Consider the following 23,653-nt stretch of genomic DNA (forward strand, 5'->3'; position numbering starts at 1 on the left):
TAAGAAATAAAATTTTTATTCACGATTGAGGCTTAAGCATTAAAAACACTTGAACATTATTGAGGATTATAAGGAAACTATTGCCATTAGCAGATTACTTGTTCTCCTTTGTAGTGATTTCTCTGCAACTTGTCATACTATTTCACAATTTTGTCCTGGACCGTATCAAAATCCATGAACATATATGATCTGAACAAAAATTAACAGAAATCTTCAAAACAGCTATGAGGGACATTGTTTTTGTGAACTGATGGTCAGCACTCTAGGGACAATGTGTCTTCTGTTTTACCTTAGATTTTATTTCTGGGCTTAACAGTGCTTTGCTCCTATCAGTGTTCTTTCATTTATTGAACCAATGCTAAATGAATATTAAATTACTGAAGGCAATTTCTGCCTAATTGCTGACAGCACCCTACAGAATTTGCTATGAGATGTACATAAACTGTAACCTGCCAAAATGAGAACCCGAAACTGTTTTGGGAGATATAATTAGGGACAATTCTCTTTGCTTTGTTACCTCTGAATTAGATTTAAAATAAATAGTGTTGATCCCAGAATGGCATGTGTGTAAAAAGTTCACATTTGTCTTATCTCATCGATATTTTGTAATAAGATTTTAATAGGTCTTCTGTTTTGATCTCACTTGCTGTGATCCAATGTGATTACAATAGGTTAGACAAACCGTAAAACTCCTAAAAGTACGGAGCAGTGTGGAACAATTGCCATGATTTTAAAGAGACATTTGTCTTGCCTACGCCATTGTCTAATTGTTTTTCAGTTGCAGACATATTTTCTAAATTAAATTTATTTTTTATCTGTGGGATATACACAGGAGCTCTTATCTTCAGGCATGCTTTTGACCTATAACTTTAGTAATTTGAATCACCCACACAAGCTCAAGGAAAGTGCTGTGAACATAACAAGTCCTTATCCAAGTCCAGTGTATTTGTTCACCTAGTTTACTGCCTTACCATCTGCCCTTCACTTCTGGAGGACTTGCAATAAAGCAGGACCCAAAGTAAAAGCAGATACCCCACTGCTATCTATTTAACTTTCATTAAGTGAGTTGGTGCAGTGCTCAGGCGCCTTCTCAAAACCAGCCCATCATCTAAGAGTATTTACATAAGACTCTTTGCATTATATTCCGACCTCTGCAACATTAGTATTAACTACTGACATCTGTCAAGTCTGACTGGTAAGTGCTTTACAGTATCAATTCATCCCAAGCAAAAAGCATTTCTGAGTGCTGCAGTGCTCTTGTTAATGCCAATAAGAAGTATCAAGGCTCATATGACACCTAGCAGAAATTAGTACCCACATTCAAAGAAAAGTCTTTGTTATTTCCCGAGTATTATGTGGACTTTATTGAGATGACTGCATCTGACACCTGCTGTAATATAAAATGCAGCTATAATTAGCCAACTGATGCTCACTGCAGTTTAGGTCGAATCCCTTCTGTGGGAATTATGCTTTAAAATATTCAGAACTCCAAGTGGCTCTCATTACATTTAATTTTAACTTAGAATTAGGTGGTCTAGAAAAAAAATTTAGGATTGTAATAGCCCCCTGCTGAATGCCACACAGCAACATGAAAACCCATAGGGTTTTTCCCCCCTTCTAAATTAAAAAAAAAAAAGGAGAACAGCAGACTACACTAGAGCCTTCAATTGAAGTCTGGCTTTGCTTAATTGTACTTTTTGCACTCATCAGTCTCTCCTCTTCAGAGCAAGCTACAAAAATTGCCTGAATAGCCAAAGAAAAGTTTCCCACAGTCACTGGCCACAGAAAAACACTATTGTCCTTCCTCACAGTTTGATGGACAACATTTCTATAAATGGGTAGCCAGCCTGTCAATGGTACCCTTGCTGAAAAGGCAAAAGAAGAGAACAGATTCTGCCAATATCTGACAAAGCATGTTAACACATAATCAGGCATTCAGTAGTCAGGCAGCTGCCCCTGGGACCTTCATCACACAGGTGCCTTTAAGCCATTTCCTATTCACAGATAAAGGAAACAAGCAGGAGATACCTGGGAAAGGAGCAGTCTATTATGGCTTGCCAAACGTCCATCTTCTAGGCTGTGTGTATAAAAGTAGAAAGAAGAAAAAGGAAACTGTGGTTTCAATTGAAAAACTGTAAAATAGCAGAACATTTACAAAACCTATCATTTAAGCTGTGGTGTTTTTTCCCTTTACTTTTCTATTTATTTATTTTTAGGAGGGATGGATTTGTTTGTTTGTAAGACAGAGCACTCATGTCTAATAACAAAGGTCTATTTTCCTCAGTGGCTTGTCAAATGCATTTGTCCAAAAGTCCCTTCACATACAGGCCAAAATACTTACCTGGTCTAATTGAATTTACTTTGTCACCTTAAGTGATTTTTTTCTATACACACACATACATACACACTCCATTTTAAGTGATGTCAAAGTGGTAATGGGGTAGATGATTCTCCAGTAAGGCAGAACCTCTGGACTATCTCTTGAGGAACCACCAAAATAAATACTTGAGAACGATTACCATTGTTCATTTTTTTGTAACTGCTTAGACTAAGGACATTAGTACCATACTGCACTGCTCTACCCAGTTAGAGGAAGTATCAGACCTTAATACTCAATTAAGCCAAAGGCCCCATTAGCATATGCATGCGTGTGTGTGTGTGTGTGTATAATATTTTCAAATTAAAATTTAGTAATTTTACTTTAAGACCATTTCAAATCAAAATTTCATGATTACTACCTCAAGGCTGTTAAATATGAATTTCTATTTTATTTCTTTGTTTTCATTTTACTTATCACCATACTCTCAGATCTTCTATACTCAGTGTATGCAGCAGATATGGGAAAGAACCAGGAGTACAATTTTGGGAAGTGATCAAATCCTCAGGGACCTTAGATTGACTAAATGTGGTCCTTGGGGTACAGTTTGAAGACTGACATTCATAACCATAACTTCTCCTCTAAAAGGCAAGGTACTATAAAACTACTGAGGAACAACAAAGTCAACACAGTGATATAAATCAAATGCCATGAGTTAAAGTACTGCTTTTTCAACTAACTTCTTGAGTTCTACTTATTTTGTATAGCTTCCTCATCTGAAAAATAGGATTGTACTATTCACCACAAACAGTTTTAGGGAGTAGTCACTGATGAAAGTTTCTGCCTTTGGGGTGGCCATCTGTTAAGTGGAATAAAACCTATTAGGGATCATGAACACTTAAGAAATAGAACACTGAATTCTCTGACTTAACATTTATTTTCTTCTTTACTTCTTCTTTTTACTTATTTCTAGAATACAAGTAAAATTATGAAATAAATTTTAGTGAATAAATCATTAATAATTAGGATTTACTAATTTTATAATCTTTACAAATATAAAGACGGGAAATTTTCATTAAATTCAACTCAACTCAATTCAATAATATTAAGTAGTTGCTTCTATATAATCATTGCCATCACTGCTACCATACCTATTATATCTAGCTACTTTATATATGTTTCATCATTTATTGACAACTCTGAGGCAGATCCAATTACTATTGACATTTTATTTGCTTATTTATTTAAAAAAAAAACCACACATGGGGCTCAAACTCACGACCCCAAGATCAAGAGCCATATGCTCTAGCAGCTGAGCCAGCTAGGTACCCCTATTATTGCCATTTTATAGGTGAGGAATTCGAGGCTCTAGAAGCTAGAGTAGTTTAGCCTTCTCTACTTCTCTGTCAAGCTCACCTTGGATGTGAACCCAGATATGTCTCCTTCTAAAAACCATGCTTTTCCTATGAAACTATGGTTCATGCTTTAATTAATATAGGACACAATGAATTTTTATTTTTTCATGACTTGAAAACACAGTATGCTCTTTTACGAGGTAGCACATGGGTACAGGGTATTAGGTAGCATATTTATATTTTATGATATATGTATGGGTCTTTTTAATAATTGTAACATAAGTTAAATCAACCTTTTATCTCCAGGTGGAATAACCAAAACTTTTTTGGATAGCTGAATTAATTTTTCTTAACTATTTCTAGAGAGTTTCCATCAGTGACCAAATTTATACTTGAAAATTTTAACCAAAGACTACTTTTATCTCAAAGGCATGGTCTATCTCACCAACCAGATTGAAACACTTAAAGTCTAACAGGAACCCAGTCTTCAGCTTTCTCAAAACATTTTTGTAACAAAATATAACTTCCTCGGAATTTTTTCTTCAGGTGTATCCTTAAAACTCCTACAATTTAAAACACTCTTTTATTCTGGCTTTAGCTGAATCCACAGTTTCTTACTACTTCCCATTAGGTCAAATATAAAGGTTATAGCCTCATGTTCAAGTTCACAGAAAACTAATCCTAACGTACTATTTCAACTTTTAATCTTACCCTTTACTCCAGTTGAGCAAATCTCATCTCTCCTTCTTCCTTGCTCATTCTCATTTCTGGCTTCTTACTTGCTGTGTTTCTTATTAGAAATAACTTCTTTCCGGGGCGCCTGGGTGGCTCACTCGGTTAAGCGGCCGACTTCGGCTCAGGTCATGATCTCGCAGTCCGTGAGTTCGAGCCCCGCGTCGGGCTCTGTGCTGACCGCTCAGAGCCTGGAGCCTGTTTCAGATTCTGTGTTTCCCTCTCTCTCTGACCCTCCCCCATTCATGCTCTGTCTCTCTCTGTCTCAAAAATAAATAAACGTTAAAAAAAAAAAATAAATAACTTCTTTCCTTCTTTTGATTAAACTAAACCTAATATTTCATGTCCATCTAATGATATATCTTCTTCAAGGAAATTTTCTTAACTCACTTAACACTTATCTTTTCCTTAATTTCACCTACCTTTTTGATTTTATTTTGTGGCCTATAAACCATTCACTGGAATGATATGATAGTCTGCCTCATCCTCCAGTTGTTTCATGGAGCCCAGACCTATGTTTCCTGACAAATTATAGCCTCCTTGGGGGCTAAAGAAGAAATAAGTCCATAAACAAATGAGTGAAGAATAAAAGTTAATCCTAATGCTCCATATAATATTCTCTTACATTTCTTCCTTTGAAGAAAGTTATCACCCATCAATATCCTTCTCGTCCTACAACTAGAAAAGGAAGCAACACTCAAATCTGGCTTGAACAGAGAATGAATTAAAAGAGTTGCCATCTCCAGTCCTTTCTAGATGAGTATAGAACTCATTAGTATACTAAGTAAGTCTGGCCTTTCTCCTTCAGAGCACATGAGGGGACTATCATTCTTGATCCCATTTGAAGTTAGCATGGCCATATCCTTTGCATTAGTCAAGTAATGTGATCAGAAGTAACAAAACATCACTTTTAGGGAGAAGCTTTAATATTTTGTGCTTATTTTCCATTTTACTTTTTCTTTTCCACAGTAATTGTGAAACAGTGTAGGTAGACCCCCTCTTCAGCCAGAGTCTCTAAATGAGGATAATGTACAGGAGAGTCCCCAGCCAACTAATGATGTACATGTAACAGGAGCAAGAAACAAAAACTTGTCATGTTTTAAGGCACTAAGGTTTACTACATCAGACTATGCCTGATGTAGTAGCTTACTTAGGTCAATATGGGAATCAATGTCAAGATATGAGAAGACTGAAAAACAGAATGACTAAATTAAAGCATCTTAAAATATAATCCATAAATATATAAAATTAGGCATTTCGCTTTTTAATCTGCTGGGTAAAAAATCAAGCTAAATAGATCCTTCAAACGTCTTCTTACTGAATTGTCTACAATTTCTTTTCTTTCTCGTCTTTGGTATCCATCATACTTTCAAACTCTATACATTATTTTAAAATTTTATACTGACCACAGACTCTACTAAAATGTTAACCACCACAAAATTTAGTGTTAGATTTCCATAACTTTTATATATGTAATATTTCTCATTGAATATTAAAATATCATTTGTATCCTTGTAGATACAGTTACAAAAGGATACGCATATTTTGGGCATTATTTTGCTGTTGGTATTGTCCAGGGAGTCAAAATAAGAAATCATAGATCTAGCTTTATTTACCTGCTTACAAGTTTCTTTTATTTAGTTATAGCATAAGTACACTTTAAAAATTTTATTTATTGTTTTATTATCCTTGTTTCAAAAAAGAATATATAGCTCAAGTTTCAAATATGACATATGATAACTTACTGAGTATGCTTATTTTGTTTTTACTTCTATTCTTTTTTATATACTAAGATTCTGACAGATGCATTCCCCTCTGACTACATTCTTCACCATACATAAGTACTATATAGTTATGAATAATGAAATTTAAAAAGCACAATGAAAGAACAGCACAACTGTTTTTTATTTCTCACTCTTGAGGACTCATCGCAATATTTCCTGCTCCATATTAAGTTTGAGAGCTTCTGAGTAGTATTCTCAGAATTCTGATCTTTTGGAAAGAATAATGATTCAATTAGGGGTTTTTTTTTTTTAATCATGATGATTACTTTATGATAATGATCTTATGTAGCTAAGATGTTGCACTTATATTGCACTTAGATGCAGCATTTCATTTTAGCAAATTCCAAGAATCATCCATGACTTTATTATTGTACCTGATTTTTATAAGTTCTTTATCCAAGAACCTCTTCATTCTCAATTGAAATGGGGATGCTATTTGATAAAGTGCAGTGATAACCAGTAGCAGCTGAAAAACATGACAAAATGAAGAATATCAGAACTATTTGAAAGCAAACCAAAAATTCCCATTTGTAGTCTTCAGAATCCACCTTGGAACTGGTTCAGAAACCTGTCATTCAGAGGTGCCTCACAATTCCCTTTAAGTTTCATTGGAGAAATCTAGACTTTAGTAACATATTTGATATAAAGCATTAGTTTCCTCCAACAATAAACACAGGGAACTATGGCTATACCACTATCACCATTTCTAATAACATCCTGCTAGCTTAAAACTGAAGCTGGCCAAATTGCTGACAATTTCATCTTCATTCACTGGAGTGGCGAGACATGGATAGAAATAGCATTTAAAATGAATTGTTTATTAGAGTGATTACAGAAAAAAGTTTATTTTGTAAAAAGATTAACTATTTTTTCTTTTGCCATCCCCATGTAAGGTATTCAATTTATCGATGTTCATTCAACCAATGTTTATTGAACCCTATGTTATAGAAATGAAACCCATGGCATTGCACAGAAGTAAAAGGCAGGTTAAGATATATATCATAGGAGCAGCACAGACAATGCTGGTTCTCTCAAGAGAGCTTCCAGTTACAGGGGCCAGAGAATGTTTGGTGTGAGAGATGAGTCTTAAAAAATAGGTGAGATTAAAAAAAACAAAAGTAGGCGAGATTTTAGTTGGTATAAATGGGAATAATAAAATGACAAAATACGGGGCGCCTGGTGGCTCTGTCGGTTAAGCATCCGACTTCAGCTCAGGTCATAACCTCATGGTTTGTGGGTTTGAGCCCCACATCAGGCTCTGTGTTGACAACTCAGAACCTGGAGCCTGCTTCAGATTCTGTTTGTGTCCCCCTCTCTCTGTCCCTCCTCTGCTCACACTCTGTCTCTGTCTCTCAAAAATGAATAAACATTAAAAAAAAAAGACAAAATGAATTCAAGAGGACAATATGGGTGACAAGGAAATAAGTATACTACAGTAATTACAGAGCACTTATACAAAAGGTAAGTATGAAAATGGGATGGTTATAGTCAGTAGGGTCAGAATTTTAGTTGTTGATGATGGTGATGGGTTTCAGAGAGGTGTGTTTAGATATAATGAAGTTGTCCTTCTTTGAGAGAGCTGAATCACTTTCAAAGAGGAAGAAGAAAGGAATGGTAAGAAGAGTTTAGCCCTGGAAATAAAAAAACAAAACCAAAAACAAAACTCTTCTTTCTTTGCAATAGGAAACCATCCTTCTTTACTAAGAACATCCAAGGTCAAAATTACCTATTGTGCCCTTCCATTCTGTACTCCTCCTCTATGTAAAGTATCTCAGCCCCTAGACCTATCTTTTCATCAACACATAGATTCATTTCAACAGTTATTGAGCACCTACTATGTGCCAGGAACAAGCATAGAGCCCGGCACATGGTTGATAATAAAAGTTTGCTGCTTGAAGGTAGAGATAAGGAAAAATTAAACAGCACTAGTTACCTGTAAATTTCTCAGTAAAGTTGGATGGATATTATCTGGTGAGAATGGAAAGGGTAAGTAGTGAATCAGATGTATGAGCAGAAAGATCTGAAGCACCTTCTAAGGGAAGTGTGCTGGGGAATAAATGGGAGATCAATATCAAGATTGTCAAGCAGCAATGAGAACCCAGTTGGAGTAGGTTAGATTGATTTTGCAGTGGGCCAGGGGTACACATAGTGTTATGACGTTCTCCAAGAATACTACTTGAACAAAATTCTCTATTGGACAGGAAAAGGATCAGGGAAACACATAGGGTAGGGTAGGGTAGTGACTAAAGATGAGGGCATGGCAGAAAGATAGGGGTTTAATAAATGCAAAATGCAGCTTCTCATTTCCCTATAAGCAAGCCCTGTCTCCTCCAAATAACATGGTGTTACATGATATTTCTCTCATATTCTTAATCCATAAAAAATGAATTAGAACTATATTGTAAACTGTCCTATTCTAAAATCACATTTTAACATGACTTCTGAAATAGCTGATTAGTAAACTAGTCTTAGAATTGTTTTATTTATATATGAATGTCCACAGAAGTGTCCTCTTATGATAAACTTCTATACTAAACTTTCATAAAAATATACAAGTATTAAATGCAAGATGTAATAAAATTAATATTAAATAAATAACATTTACTTTACCATTGTGAGATTTTGGCAATCCCATACTATAAGCCTTAGAAATCATTTTTTAAAAATAAATTGGAGATCCTTCCAGAGGACATTAAATCTACACAAAGTAAAGAACAGCCTCTACTGGTTTAGCTATTAGCACATTCATTTATGCTGCTCATTGTCTAGTCAGAATTTATATATCCCATGTGTCTGCATATCTGAAATGACCATAAGAAAATATGGCAAAACTGCATTAGCTTATCAAAAAGTGATAGGATTGAATACATCACAATTCTAAAACTCTGTGGCAGAATTAGTATCTTTTATTTTAAATCAATTTTCTGACACCTGGATTTTCTTCAGTGTAGAGGGGTTCCTAGTCTAAGATGGACAGAAGCTGACTGATTCTGGCTATTTTCAATTCCTCTCGTTCAGAAGCCAGGTAGGTAGTCCAAGGAAGCTATTATGCAGTGGTCAAAAAAACACCATTCAAGAACTAAAAGGCTCTTCAGTATATGGAGTATTTTTCCTTTGGGAACCCTGAAATTCTCAGGATAGAGCTAGGTACACACTAGACACTCAAATACTTGTGTGACTAGACTCCATAAAACCCAAGGATGGATCTGTATCTCCTGTTCATAGCTGGATCTCCATTGCCTACCAAAGCATCAGATACATAATTGGTACTGAGGAGGAAGGAAGCCATGAGGTCCAGAAGTAGTTCAATTGTAAGTAATAACATTCTCCTGGGCAATATCTTGAAAGGGCCAGGCACTGAAGAAAACATCTGCACTTTAACAACTGTGTTAATAATAGCACATGTTATTAAATACCAAAAGACTTTGGAACCACTCACATTATTTTTTTTTATTTATTTTTTATTTTTTTATTTATATATGAAATTTATTGTCAAATTGGTTTCCATACAACACCCAGTGCTCATCCCAAAAGGTGCCCTCCTCAATACCCATCACCCACCCTCTCCTCCCTCCCACCCCCCATCAACCCTCAGTTTGCTCTCAGTTCTCAACAGTCCCTTATGCTTTGGCTCTCTCCCATTCTAACCTCTTTTTTTTTCCTTCCCCTCCCCCATGGGTTCCTGTCAAGTTTCTCAGGATCCACATAAGAGAGAAACCATATGGTATCTGTCTTTCTCTGTATGGCTTATTTCACTTAGCATCACACTCTCCAGTTCCATCCACGTTGCTACAAAAGGCCATATTTCATTTTTTCTCATTGCCACGTAGTATTCCATAGTGTATATAAACCACAATTTCTTTATCCATTCATCAGTTGATGGACATTTAGGCTCTTTCCATAATTTGGCTATTGTTGAGAGTGCTGCTATGAACATTGGGGTACAAGTGCCCCTATGCATCAGTACTCCTGTATCCCTTGGATAAATTCCTAACAGTGCTATTGCTGGGTCATAGGGTAGGTCTATTTTTAATTTTCTGAGGAACCTCCACACTGCTTTCCAGAGCGGCTGCACCAATTTGCATTCCCACCAACAGTGCAAGAGGGTTCCCGTTTCTCCACATCCTCTCCAGCATCTATAGTCTCCTGATTTGTTCATTTTGGCCACTCTGACTGGCGTGAGGTGATACCTGAGTGTGGTTTTGATTTGTATTTCCCTGATGAGGAGCGACGCTGAACATCTTTTCATGTGCCTGTTGGCCATCCGGATGTCTTCTTTAGAGAAGTGTCTATTCATGTTTTCTGCCCATTTCTTCACTGGGTTATTTGCTTTTCGGGTGTGGAGTTTGGTGAGCTCTTTATAGATTTTGGATACTAGCCCTTTGTCCGATATGTCATTTGCAAATATCTTTTCCCATTCCGTTGGTTGCCTTTTAGTTTTGTTGGTTGTTTCCTTTGCTGTGCAGAAGCTTTTGATCTTCATAAGGTCCCAGGAATTCACTTTTGCTTTTAATTCCCTTGCCTTTGGGGATGTGTCGAGTAAGAGATTGCTACGGCTGAGGTCAGAGAGGTCTTTTCCTGCTTTCTCCTCTAAGGTTTTGATGGTTTCCTGTCTCACATTCAGGTCCTTTATCCATTTTGAGTTTATTTTTGTGAATGGTGTGAGAAAGTGGTCTAGTTTCAACCTTCTGCATGTTGCTGTCCAGTTCTCCCAGCACCATTTGTTAAAGAGACTGTCTTTTTTCCATTGGATGTTCTTTCCTGCTTTGTCAAAGATGAGTTGGCCATACGTTTGTGGGTCTAGTTCTGGGGTTTCTATTCTATTCCATTGGTCTATGTGTCTGTTTTTGTGCCAATACCATGCTGTCTTGATGATGACAGCTTTGTAGTAGAGGCTAAAGTCTGGGATTGTGATGCCTCCTGCTTTGGTCTTCTTCTTCAAAATTACTTTGGCTATTCGGGGCCTTTTGTGGTTCCATATGAATTTTAGGATTGCTTGTTCTAGTTTCGAGAAGAATGCTGGTGCAATTTTGATTGGGATTGCATTGAATGTGTAGATAGCTTTGGGTAGTATTGACATTTTGACAATATTTATTCTTCCAATCCATGAGCAGGGAATGTCTTTCCATTTCTTTAAATCTTCTTCAATTACCTTCATAAGCTTTCTATAGTTTTCAGCATACAGATCCTTTACATCTTTGGTTAGATTTATTCCTAGGTATTTTATGCTTCTTGGTGCAATTGTGAATGGGATCAGTTTCTTTACTTGTCTTTCTGTTGCTTCATTGTTAGTGTATAAGAATGCAACTGATTTCTGTACATTGATTTTGTATCCTGCAACTTTGCTGAATTCATGTATCAGTTCTAGTAGACTTTTGGTGGAGTCTATCGGATTTTCCATGTATAATATCATGTCATCTGCAAAAAGCGAAAGCTTGACTTCATCTTTGCCAATTTTGATGCCTTTGATTTCCTTTTGTTGTCTGATTGCTGATGCTAGAACTTCCAGCACTATGTTAAACAACAGCGGTGAGAGTGGGCATCCCTGTCGTGTTCCTGATCTCAGGGAAAAAGCTCTCAGTTTTTCCCCGTTGAGGATGATGTTAGCTGTGGGCTTTTCATAAATGGCTTTTATGATCTTTAAGTATGTTCCTTCGTGAAACCACTCACATTAAAAAAAATTTAGAAAATTGCATTCAAATTATAGATAATCTACATATGAAATCCCTTGCAGTTAATGTGTTGCTTAATAAACACACGTTTGTGGGGTGCCTGGGTGGCTCAGTCGGTTCAGCGACCAATTTCAGCTCAGGTCATGATCTCACGGTGTGTGAGTTCGAGTCCCGCGTCGGACTCTGTGCTGACAGCTCAGAGCCTGGAGCCTGCTTCAGATTCTGTGTCTCCCTCTCTCTCTGCCCCTCCCCCACTCATGCTCTGTCTCTCTCTGTCTCAGAAATAAATAAAAACACTAAAAAAAAAAAAAAATAAACACACGTTTGTTCCTGTAAATTTGGTATTTTCTTCCCCCGTGATTTAACTAACTCACCTTTTAGAGAAAGTTGTAAAACTGTATTTTAAATCTCAATAGTTTTATCTTTTTTTTTTTTTTTTCAAGGGGATACTGCTGTTGCCTGGGTACAAGAGCAGGAGGTAAAACCAGCTTAAGGGGCTTTGTTTATTATCATCATGGTAAGAGTTCAAAGCAATAACAAAAAAGGTAATATAGTTTATTATCCTCAGGGAGATTTTCGAAGTGTTCTGCTACCCCATTTGTATTGACAAAAATAAATTAGATGAAATTGACCGAAAAGAGAGCTCTCTATAGGAAGAGTTCAAAAGACGAATTATATTACCCTTCAGTTATTGCTAATAACAATAATTTAGCTTACTACTTCATTTTATAGTTTACAACATGCTTTCACTTACTCTGTCTCAATTGATTTGAACAACTTGTAAGTTAAGTCATGCAGCGAATACTAGACCATTGGTTTTTTTCCCATTTCCTTGATTTTTCAAGCAATTCAGTCATCACAGAAAATTATAGGAAAAATTGTCAGGAAAGTATACAAAAAAAAACCTACTCTAAACCAATCACAGTTAGTATTTTGGTGAATTTCCTTTCAGTCTTTTTTCTATGCATCATTCCAGTATTCGAGTTAACAATCTATACAGTTTATTATCCTATCTTTTTCTTTTGACATTATAACAACCATGTTCCCATTTTGAGTCTTTAAGTATCATTTGACTGAATGCACAAGATACTTCTAGTTTTTAAACATGTATAAATAGAAGGGTATTTGGGTATCTTTATGCTCAAAACTTTTTTATTTTTTTTTAATTTATTTATGTATTTTGAGAGAGAGAGCACAAGCAAGGGAGGGGCAGAGAGAGGGAGACAGGGAGAGGGGAGAGAGAGAATCCCAAGCAGCCTCTGCATTGCTAGCATAGAGCCCGACACAGAGCTTGAACTCACAAATGGCAAGATTATCACCTGAGCCAAAACCAAGAGTTAGATGCTTAACCAAGAGTTGGAGACACTCAAGCACCCCAAAACTCTGTGTGTTTTAGAATAATTTCTTAGAATAGATGGCAAGATTACATTTACCAAATACTAGAAGCAGCCACAGGATTAGAAGGGATTTGATTTTATGTAGTCAATGTTCTTGCCTCTGAGAACAATCCTATTTTTACAATCCTAAAAAAATCTATAAAAAGTTTTCCTTGCATCCCCCTTAAATGTTAAAGACAGAAGCCCTCAAATGTGTTTTCATTTTCTCATCTCACTACGTTCTCTGGTGAAGAAAGAAAACAGCTAGTTGCTATCTTAGTACAGTAAGATATTAAATGAATATATTTAATATGTTCAAAGAGATAAAAGAGATCAACAAACAAATAAAAACAGATGATAAAACACACAATTACTTAGTAGTTAAGAAAAATAACCAGACATTTTAGAAATAAAAACTATATTTTATATTAAAAAAACTCAGAAGATGGGCTAAATAGCAGACCAAATATAAATGAAAAGAAAATTAATGAAGAAAGATGGAACTGAGGAAAGCCCCTATCACCAAGATATAAGAAAAAATATAAAAGATGGGGTGCCTGGGTGGTTCAGACGGTTAAGTGTCCGATTTCAGCTCAGGTCATGATCTCCCAGTTCGTGAGTCTGAGCCCTGTGTCGGGCTCTGTGCTGACAGCTCAGAGCCTGGAGCCTGCTTCAAATTCTGTGTCCTCCTCTCTCTCTGCCCCTCCCCTGCTTGCTCTCTGTCTCTTTCTCTCAAAAATAAATAAACATTAAAAAATTTTTTTAATTAAAAAATTTAAAAAAGAAAAACAAAATATAAAAAAATGACATTCATATTACATATTTTCAGGAGGAAAAAATAGAATGGTAGGTGGGCAATACAATACGTTAACCTAAAATGAGTAGCAATTTGGCAGAATTTTAAAATTTTGTCAAATGCTGATCAAAATTAAGTTAAAAAAAACTCATATCTGAACTCATGGTGAAGCTTGTGAAAAGTAAAGGATATTGACAAGCTTCCACAGAGAAAACACAGAATACTGTAAAAAATGAGAAAATACTGTCATTAGATTTCTCATTAGTAACACTGGTACTAGGAAAACAAACAAATACAAGACCAGAAAAATACTTTCAAGGTATTGAGGAAAAAGAAAACAAAACTTGGAACCTAGAAACCTTTGACAAGTCAAACTATCACTCAAGAATGATGACAAAATAAAGACTTTTCAGGCATACAGAAAGTTTAACGCTCACAGATCTTTGCTTTAAGATGTTTGGAGAAGTGGACTTGTAATTGTAGTTCTTGAAGCAAACTTAGTAGCAGAACCACTCTTTTAAGTGGTGTTAAATCAGAGTCAGAGAATGAACTTCTAAGAACAGTAGAATATTAGAGGTCGAGTCATTGTCAGGGACATCTGGGAATTATCTGTGCTTTGACCAACACCTTCTCCCTCCCTTATGAAAATGTAGCCCTGATAGTACTAATGGCTTAGCATAAATTTGGCTTTCCCAGTTCTGGAGGATGTTACCTGTGCCGAGTGTCACAACCACTGCATGAACTATAAGGGAATCAAAAGGCCTAATTAAAGCAGTGGCAGACCGCTACATCTGACCAAGGGGCAAGATTTATCCTCCCACTTAAATGACTAGGTGGGGGGTGGGGGGTGGGAAGCAAAAACACAAAAAAGAAGCAACCGTTTTTTGGATATTGGATAATAGAAAGTATAGAACTGTCATCCCTGAGGGACAGGAAACAAACAAGTTGAGCCCAGTAATTGTACAAGTTTGCTGCCTATAGACAGTTTCCAGTCTGCAGGTCAGGAAGATGGAATGCAAGTAAAGTCTTTGTCTCACTGGGTTGAAGAGACAGCAATCAGTTTGCAGAGTCAAGGCAGTTAAGAGTCTGTGGGACAGAGTATCAGAGAAAAGGGAGCTCTGCAGAGAGAGTTCTGGAGATCTATAGAGGGGTATCCTAGAATCTTTGAGTATTGATCCAGGTACATGTGAGAGGAAAGTACTCAAGACTTGAAACTAATAGGCAGAACAATTCCCAGTGCTCATTAGAGGGCTGGGGATAAGAATAGTTTGTTTTCACCAACAAGAGTGAAAAGCTCTTGCAATGCAAGGAACATTAACTAGAACACTCAGAATAGGTATTACCTTCGTTGTGGGGCTAAATTAGCCCTGACCTACGGCTATTCTAAACTTGCCAAGACAAAACTTAAAAACAAACCTCAAAAGCAGCTTATTACATGTAATTTAACTGCATTTCAAAATAAAACACTATTTAAGTGAATGCTTCAAATTCCACAAACCAACAATGTATAATTTATGTAATATTTGTGTAAAATGTCTGGTAACCAAAAAATCAGGAAAATATGACTGATAACCATAAGAAAATCAGTAGAAACAGACACAAAATTAAGAGATGATGTAACTAACAATGATATGTGAAATAGCTAATATAAATATACTCTGTATATTTAAGAAAATATGAGGAAACATGACATGATGAGGAGAGATGTGGAGGATATAACAGTGACTCAAATGGAACTTCTAGAGAAGTACAATATAAGAAATGAAAAATACAATGGATGGGATTTAGAACAAATTAAACACTTCAGAGATAATGCCAGTGAACTTGAAGACACAACAACAGAAATTATCCAAACTGAAGCATCAAGAGAAAAAGACTGGAAAAGAAATAAATAGACTTCTGAGATATTAGGTGGCCTAACAGATATATAGCTAGAATCCCAAAAGGAAAATAGAGAGAAGAGGTAATAGAAAAAAAATATTTGAAGAAATAAAATTTAAAATTTCCCCAATTGATGAAAACTACAAACCCACAGACCCAGGAAGTTCAATGAACTCCAAGTAGAATAAAAACAAGGCACAGCATAAACAAAGTTGCTGAAAACCAGCTATAAAAAGAAAAATGTTAAAAGTAGCCAAAGGAAGAAAGAGACATATACAGCAAACTTCTCAATAAACCATGCAAGCCAGAAAATAATGGAGACACATCTTTAAAGTACTGAAAGACAAAAATACTCAAGATTTTTTTGTCCAGCAAATATATTAAAAGCTGAAAGCTCAATAATAATTTTGTATGTGTGTAGATTTTCCTGACTATTCTTGTCTGTTTATTTTTCCACATTAACTTTACTTTTTTAAAGATTTTTTTTTATGTTTATTTATTTTGAGAGAGAGAGCTAGCAAGCAGGGGAGGGGCAGAGAGAGAGAGGGAGAAGGAGAATCCCAAGCAGTCTCTGCACTGCCAGAAAAGCGCTCCATGAGGGCCATTCAAACTCATGAGCTGCAGGATCATGACCTGAGCCAAGATCAAGAATTGGATGCTTAAGTGACTGAGCCACCCCGGTGCCCCCATATTGACTTTAAAATGAACCTTCCAGGTCCAGAAAAATTTTTGTTCGATATTTGTATTGGGATTGTATCAACTTTATACATTCATATGGAAAGAACTGTCAAGCTCATAATGTTTAATACTTAGCCAAGAATGTAGGTCTTTTAATTTGTTCAAGTCTATTCAGTGTTTCTCAGAAGTGTTTTACAATTTTCTTTATATAGATTTTGTACATTTACTGAGAAACAAAAATCTTAAACATTTGGAACTACTGACTTGTAAAAATGAATTAGAAATGAAGACTAACTACCTCTGAAATTAAATTACAAGTCAAAGGGGGAGAAAGTGGGATTGAATTTGTAAAGCTTGATTTATATGACTTTTTCAAAGAAAAAAATATTTTTAATGTAAAGTATTTATAAAAAATAAGGTGATTCATAACTATAATAAAATAAAAGAAGAAATGTTAAATGTGTCTTTCCTCTCTTGAATGAGTCATTTTCTTTTACTTAGTGTATCTCTACCAAATGTACCAACCCACATACTGGTTTTTTATTTTATTTTTTTTACCAATTATTAAGAGAAGAGTGTTGAAGACTCCAAATATAATTGTGGATTTATATCTTTCTCCTTTCAGTTCTATTAGTTTTTTCTGATAATATGAAACACTTTTGAAGAACTGTTGTTGCTGCACAAACAATATTGTTAAAGCTTCTTGGTAAATTGGCCCTCTAACATTACATATTGCTCTTAGGATACCTACATTGTCTGATATTAAAATAGTCATTTTAATATTTCAAGATTTATTTTTATGGATACTTGCATGGTATTTTTTTCATCTTTTAACCTTTAAGCTATCTCTGTCTTTATATTTAAAGTGAGTTTCTTTCAGTCAGAATATAATTAGAACTTAGTTTTTAATTAGCCTGTAAATTTGAGTTTATATCATTTACATTTAATGTAACTATTAATATGGTTGAATTAAAAACTATTACCGTTAGTTATTTTCTATTTGCTCCATCTTTTTTGTTTCTTTTTTTCTGACATTTTAAAATTAATTATTTTATAATTCCCTCATATTTCCATTATTAGCTTATTAATTATATTTCTTTTTTTTTTTAATTTTTTTTTCAATGTTTATTTATTTTTGGGACAGAGAGAGACAGAGCATGAACGGGGGAGGGGCAGAGAGAGAGGGAGACACAGAATCGGAAACAGGCTCCAGGCTCTGAGCCATCATCTCAGAGCCCGACGCGGGGCTCGAACTCACGGACCGCGAGATCGTGACCTGGCTGAAGTCGGACGCTTAACCGACTGCGCCACCCAGGCGCCCCTAATTATATTTCTTTTAAAAATATTTTAGTAGTTACCTTAGGGCTTAAAATTTACATCTTTAATTTATCACAGACTACTTTCATATAATATTATATTGCACCAGGGGCGCCTGGGTGGCGCAGTCGGTTAAGCGTCCGACTTCAACCAGGTCATGATCTCACGGTCTGTGAGTTCGAGCCCCGCGTCGGGCTCTGGGCTGATGGCTCAGAGCCTGGAGCCTGTTTCCGATTCTGTGTCTCCCTCTCTCTCTGCCCCTCGCCCGTTCATGCTCTGTCTCTCTCTGTCCCAAAAATAAATAAACGTTGAAAAAAAAAAAATATTATATTGCACCATGTACAATGGAGAAACCTTACAAGTGTACACTTACAATTGCTCCCTCCCGATTTGTGTTATACATTCCTCTTATGTATGCTATACCCACAATAAATTTGCCATTATTTTTGTTTTGGATAGTTAGTTACCTTTATAACAAATAAAAATAAGGAAAAGATGTCTTTTATATGTTACTTTATTTTAACTATTGGTTAAGGTCTTCATTTCATTGTGTAGACACAAATTTCTTTCTGGTATTGTGGTATTTTTGCCTTAAAGAGTTTTTTAACATTTCTTATAATGTAGGTCTGCTGTACTATAGGAACTATATTTTGTTCACATAAAAACAATCTTTATTTACCCTTCATATTTTTTTTTAGTGTTTATTTTTGAGAGAAAGAGAGACGGAGCACAAGCAGGGGAGGGGCAGAGAGAGAGGGAATCTGAAGCAGGCGCCAGGCTCTGAGCTGTCGGCACAGAGCCCAGCATGGGGCTTGAACTCACAGATAGAGAGATCATGACCTGAGTCAAAGTCAGACGCTTAACCAACTGAACCACCCAGGTGCCCCTCCTTCATATTTGAAATAGAGATGTGGAACCTAATTTCTCTCCTCTTGAGTATGGGCCAAACATCATAACTTGCTATAACAAAAAGAATCAGATGGAAGTGGCACTGTGTGACTTGAGAGACTAGGTCCTAAAAGGCACTATGACTTCTGCTTTCTCCCCAGTGAGTGAAAGAACCACCAAAGCCACTCCTGAATTTCTGACCCAAAGAAACTAGGAGACAAGAATTTTTTGTTGTTGTAAGCCACTAAATTTTGGGGTAATTTGTTATATAGCAGTATACAATCAATACTGGAGTTGCCTGGTTTCTTGGATCTGTCGTTTGATGCTTTCATTATTTTTTGGAACTTTCTCAGTCATTATCTCTTGAAATGTTTCTTTGGCCCCAATCTCTTTCTATTCTCCTTTAGGGATCCCAATTACATGTATATTAGACTGCAAGGTGCTGTACTACAGTGCTTTGATGCTCTGTTTGCAGTTTTTTTTTTTCAACGTTTATTTATTTTTGGGACAGAGAGAGACAGAGCATGAACGGGGGAGGGGCAGAGAAAGAGGGAGACACAGAATCGGAAACAGGCTCCGAGCCATCAGCCCAGAGCCCGACGCGGGGCTCGAACTCACGGACCGCGAGATCGTGACCTGGCTGAAGTCCGACGCTTAACCGACTGCGCCACCCAGGCGCCCCTCTGTTTGCAGTTTTAAACACTTGCCAAATCAGCCTAATCACATCCCTGCCTCTTAAGACACCAGTCCCAGCTGAGCACCATCTCCTTCTCTGAGGAACTCCACAGGAATGCTCCCCTAAGCTCTAAATCTTAATAATTCCAAACTCTTCACTTTGCTTCCCCAGCCCTAGAGGGGTTAGTTGCTTCCTGAATTTGCTAATTGTGATATATTATTGTTTCTTGGTATCTTTTGAGTTAACAATGTACCCTAATAACATTTTTACTAACATTTTCTCTGTTCAAGTAACAGGTATGGTTTCTATTTTCTAACTAAATCTTGACTGATTCAGAAATTGTTATGGAGAGTCCCAGTAAACAAATCCTCAAAGGTAGGATTCTGGAATTTGTTTCGTTGTGCCTCGACTTGATCGTAGTGTGAACTCCTTGCTAATAGGAAGTGGAATACTGTGACCCATTTCATGACATGGCAACACAATTAGTCAACATTACTCCAACTTGTTTGGCCATGGAAACTTCTGTTGAAAGAAGCATCTTACAGAACTAGTATTCAGCAGAACAAACTCTGGGAAATGCTGGCTCAGCCATCCTTCTCTATTCAGTATATCCTCCCGAAACACACCAAGCATGTTCAAGTTGCTGCTTATGCTTTATCTAAATTGAGAATTTATACTCATCATTTGAGCCTCAATCCACATTCTATATCAGTTTAGAGCTTCTCCTGACACTGAACCCAAACATTTCCTCAAAGGAATTAACTGGTTGTATTATCTTATACATACTTCTAAAATGATCATTGTCACACTATATCATAGTTGTTTGCTTACATATATACCTAGCCCACTAAAATTGGAGCTCTTTGAGAGTCTTTGCCTGATTCATCTTTATATTGCCTATGCTGATCATAGTGTCTGGCACATAGAATGTACAATTAATTGGTATGGCTAACATTCATGAGAATGTTTATGGAGGCTAGCTATATTTATTCATTAAGAAAAATTTGAGCACTTTGAAATTGGCATTATTCTAGAAGAGGATAAACAGATATGCTTTGTTATTTGAAATGAATTTGCATATCATTCTTACTATGAGTTACAATTTCCCCTCAAGTATAGAAGCTTGTGGGTTTTTTTTTCCCATTTACATATCTGTTCACTCTAGATAGGCAAATAAATTCAGCTTAACAAGCATATACTGATTAATTAGTATAGTACCTGACATACAGGTACTATACTGAACCTTAAATACACAAACATGATAAATGGTCATGGCTCAATGGGGAGACAGGCTCATAGTCAAGGAAATTTCAATATCAATATGATAAATACAATAATCAAAAGTATATACAAGTTGCAGGAGCAGTTTAGCAGAAAAGATAAACTCTTCATGAGAATTGAGGGAAGACTTATCAGAGATTTCTGAGCCATAGTTTGAAAGAGGAATAGGAGTTTTATAAACTGAGGTGGGGGCATAAATAAAAAACATGGAGACAAAAATAGTAAAGTTCTAAAGAACTAAAAGCAGTTTCAGGAGCATTAGCACCAGATGGTTTGTGACAGAAAATGAGGCTGCGAATTTAGGCAAAGGCCAGATCATGAGAAGAGACTAAGATGCCATTCTAAGGAACTTGCACTTATCCATCAGGTGATGGGGAAGCAGAGAAGATAAATAACGTTTATTTTTCTTTTGCTGCATTAGTTAAAATTTGTACTATGTACATTGAACAAACATGTTGAGCATGTATAATACTACAGGCATTTTGCTGTGCACTGGATTATTTAATGGAGTTGTGCCTTTAAGGCTCTTCATAAAGCATATTTTTGTTGATAAGATGGATAGTCCAGATTTCATTTATACTTTCTATCCTCTCAACTGATTCTTAGCATAAACTTGCAGGACAGTATTTCTAATTCTGTTGGTAACACAAAGAACAACACTTTGAATCATTTCTGTCAGGCAGCAGATTTTGCAGCATCCCACTTTATAAACTATAATTAGCCTTCTATAATGAGAAAATTATTTTCTTTATTCCCTTTCTAAATGTCATAGCTTTCATCATATTTTTTGTTATACATCACTATCTACATATTTCTATTTAAAGTTAGCCCAAGGAAATCCACATCTTTTCAGCCTATTTAAAATAAATAGAAGAAAATAAGAAATTTCCAAACTGAAGGTAATAAGCATCAGGAAGGAGTAAGAAAGATCCCTGGAAAGTAGGAATAATGCACAAAAGAGTTAAATTCCAACTATTATCTCATTAAGCAGTACTAAGATATAAGTGTAAGTTTGGATATTGAAACAGAGTTAAATAGACAACATACATAAAAATCAAATGGCTATAAATTCTATAATAGAGGAATAAGGGAACAAGTAAAACTTGAAATTTCAAAATCAGTGATGGCATGGACAGGAATGAGCAGTACCTAATTAAAGATGCTATTCTTATAATATACTAAGCGTGGTCCCAACTGTGTTTCCTACCAGTGTCCTGAATATTGGGGAAAAAACAAAAACAAAAACAAAACAACAACAAAATGTTCACACCTAGATGAAAAGAAATGATCTGAAACTGGTTGCTAATTTGTTACAAAACAAAAATTTCTAGTTACCCTCTTATATTCTCCTTGAAAAGAGACCTAAGGCAAAAAATGCTAGCATTGCAAAGAATCGTGAATTTAGGTTAGGTATGGAGATGAGTTAGGTACGGAAGGTTGCTCAATTTGGGATTACACATTGTGAAATCTTTCTCTGGATGTTTCTAGACATAGGCTGGATTATAAATTGTATATCTTGCTGTGAACAAGGAAACAGACAGGATTTCTCAAGATCCTGTCAAGCCTCCTGATCTTTGGAAATGAAAGCCTAATTAAGAGGCTCCCAAGGGACAGGTCAAAGGCGTTCTTTTATCCCTACTGCCCCTATTCCACTTTCTTGATGCCTATTCTGCTCTTTTCATTCAGCCTACTCTAAAACTGAAGAATACATATTGTGCAAGTTTCCACCTTTGCTTTCTCTACTGTAGATGCATTAGACTATTAGAATTAAGAATTTTAAATCCCTCATCCCTTATCTCTACACTGATGTGTTTTGTTTTTGAATAGAGCTTAACATTAAAAATTCTTCTAAAATTTGTGTTCTTCAACTGGACAACAAAACTTTTTAATGTTAGACTCTGACTATAAGATTGAAAGTCCTTCAAATATGGTTTTTTTTTTTTAATTTTTTTTTCAACGTTTATTTATTTTTGGGACAGAGAGAGACAGAGCATGAACGGGGGAGGGGCAGAGAGAGAGGGAGACACAGAACCGGAAACAGGCTCCAGGCTCCAGCCATCAGCCCAGAGCCTGACGCGGGGCTCGAACTCACGGACCGCAAGATCGTGACCTGGCTGAAGTCGGAGGCTCAACCGACTGCGCCACCCAGGCGCCCCAAATATGTTTTAATAAATCTGATGAATAATACTCTGTCAAATTTCAATTCGGATTTATGCCTTCCTTCTAATTCCAAAGATTGTGTTGCAGGCAATTACTTGGGTTAAAGGGTTAGAATTGTATTGACAGTGTCTCACTTTGAAAGTTTTAGGGTGAGCGTCTCTACAGTATCACCCAGAGAATAGCAGCTGATGCGCGTTTTAAAACTTGACATAATTATTTTGCAGATTTAAAGTAATTAACGTCATTCCCTTGATAGTAAATGAGGCATAGTAAAGCATCTTACTGTTCTTTTCTATCCTCCGCTCCCTCGCATGAAATATTAGTGACGTTAATTTGTGTTTTAAACAACCCTGTAGATTCTACAAGGTTGTAATGTTCTAAGTATGACAATTCTATGTGAAACAGTTTTCCAATGTTTAGAAGCAGGTGTGGGCACTGCTGTATCCCCGACCTTTCTGCAGACCATTTCACAGCGCCATGTTAAAATTTTAACTTTTAATTTAAAAATTTAACTTCTAAAACTCTTAACATTTAACTATGTTTCCTCTTACCATCACTGATAAGCAACATCTAAGAACCAAGACAGTCTTCAGATGCTAACACTCAGTGGACCACAGTTCCAATCACCAACCCAAATACCTTCTGCAACCTCGTTCAGGTCTACAATTCCCCGCTCCCAGTCCTCGGTGTGACGCTATAGCTGCACCTGATTGGTGCACGGGCTTGTCAGTCACAACGAG

The 23,653-nt window shown here is 36.2% G+C and overlaps 1 long non-coding RNA gene across 2 annotated transcripts; it reads right to left on the reverse strand.

The window, feature by feature from the left end:
- On the reverse strand, positions 1-23,584 carry LOC147580006 (uncharacterized). Of its 2 annotated transcripts, XR_015252416.1 has the most exons (4): positions 23,465-23,584; positions 6,563-6,654; positions 4,827-4,951; positions 1-2,077 (listed from the first exon to the last, which is right to left on the reverse strand). It is a non-coding gene; the product is annotated as an uncharacterized LOC147580006 (long non-coding RNA). The 2 variants fall into 2 exon arrangements; XR_015252417.1 differs by lacking the exon at positions 4,827-4,951.
- Between the last annotated feature and the right edge of the window lie 69 nt (positions 23,585-23,653).

This window comes from Puma concolor, chromosome B3 (assembly GCF_028749965.1).
Source record: "Puma concolor isolate L17-30 chromosome B3, mPumCon1.1.hap2, whole genome shotgun sequence".
Classification (NCBI taxonomy): domain Eukaryota; kingdom Metazoa; phylum Chordata; class Mammalia; order Carnivora; family Felidae; genus Puma; species Puma concolor.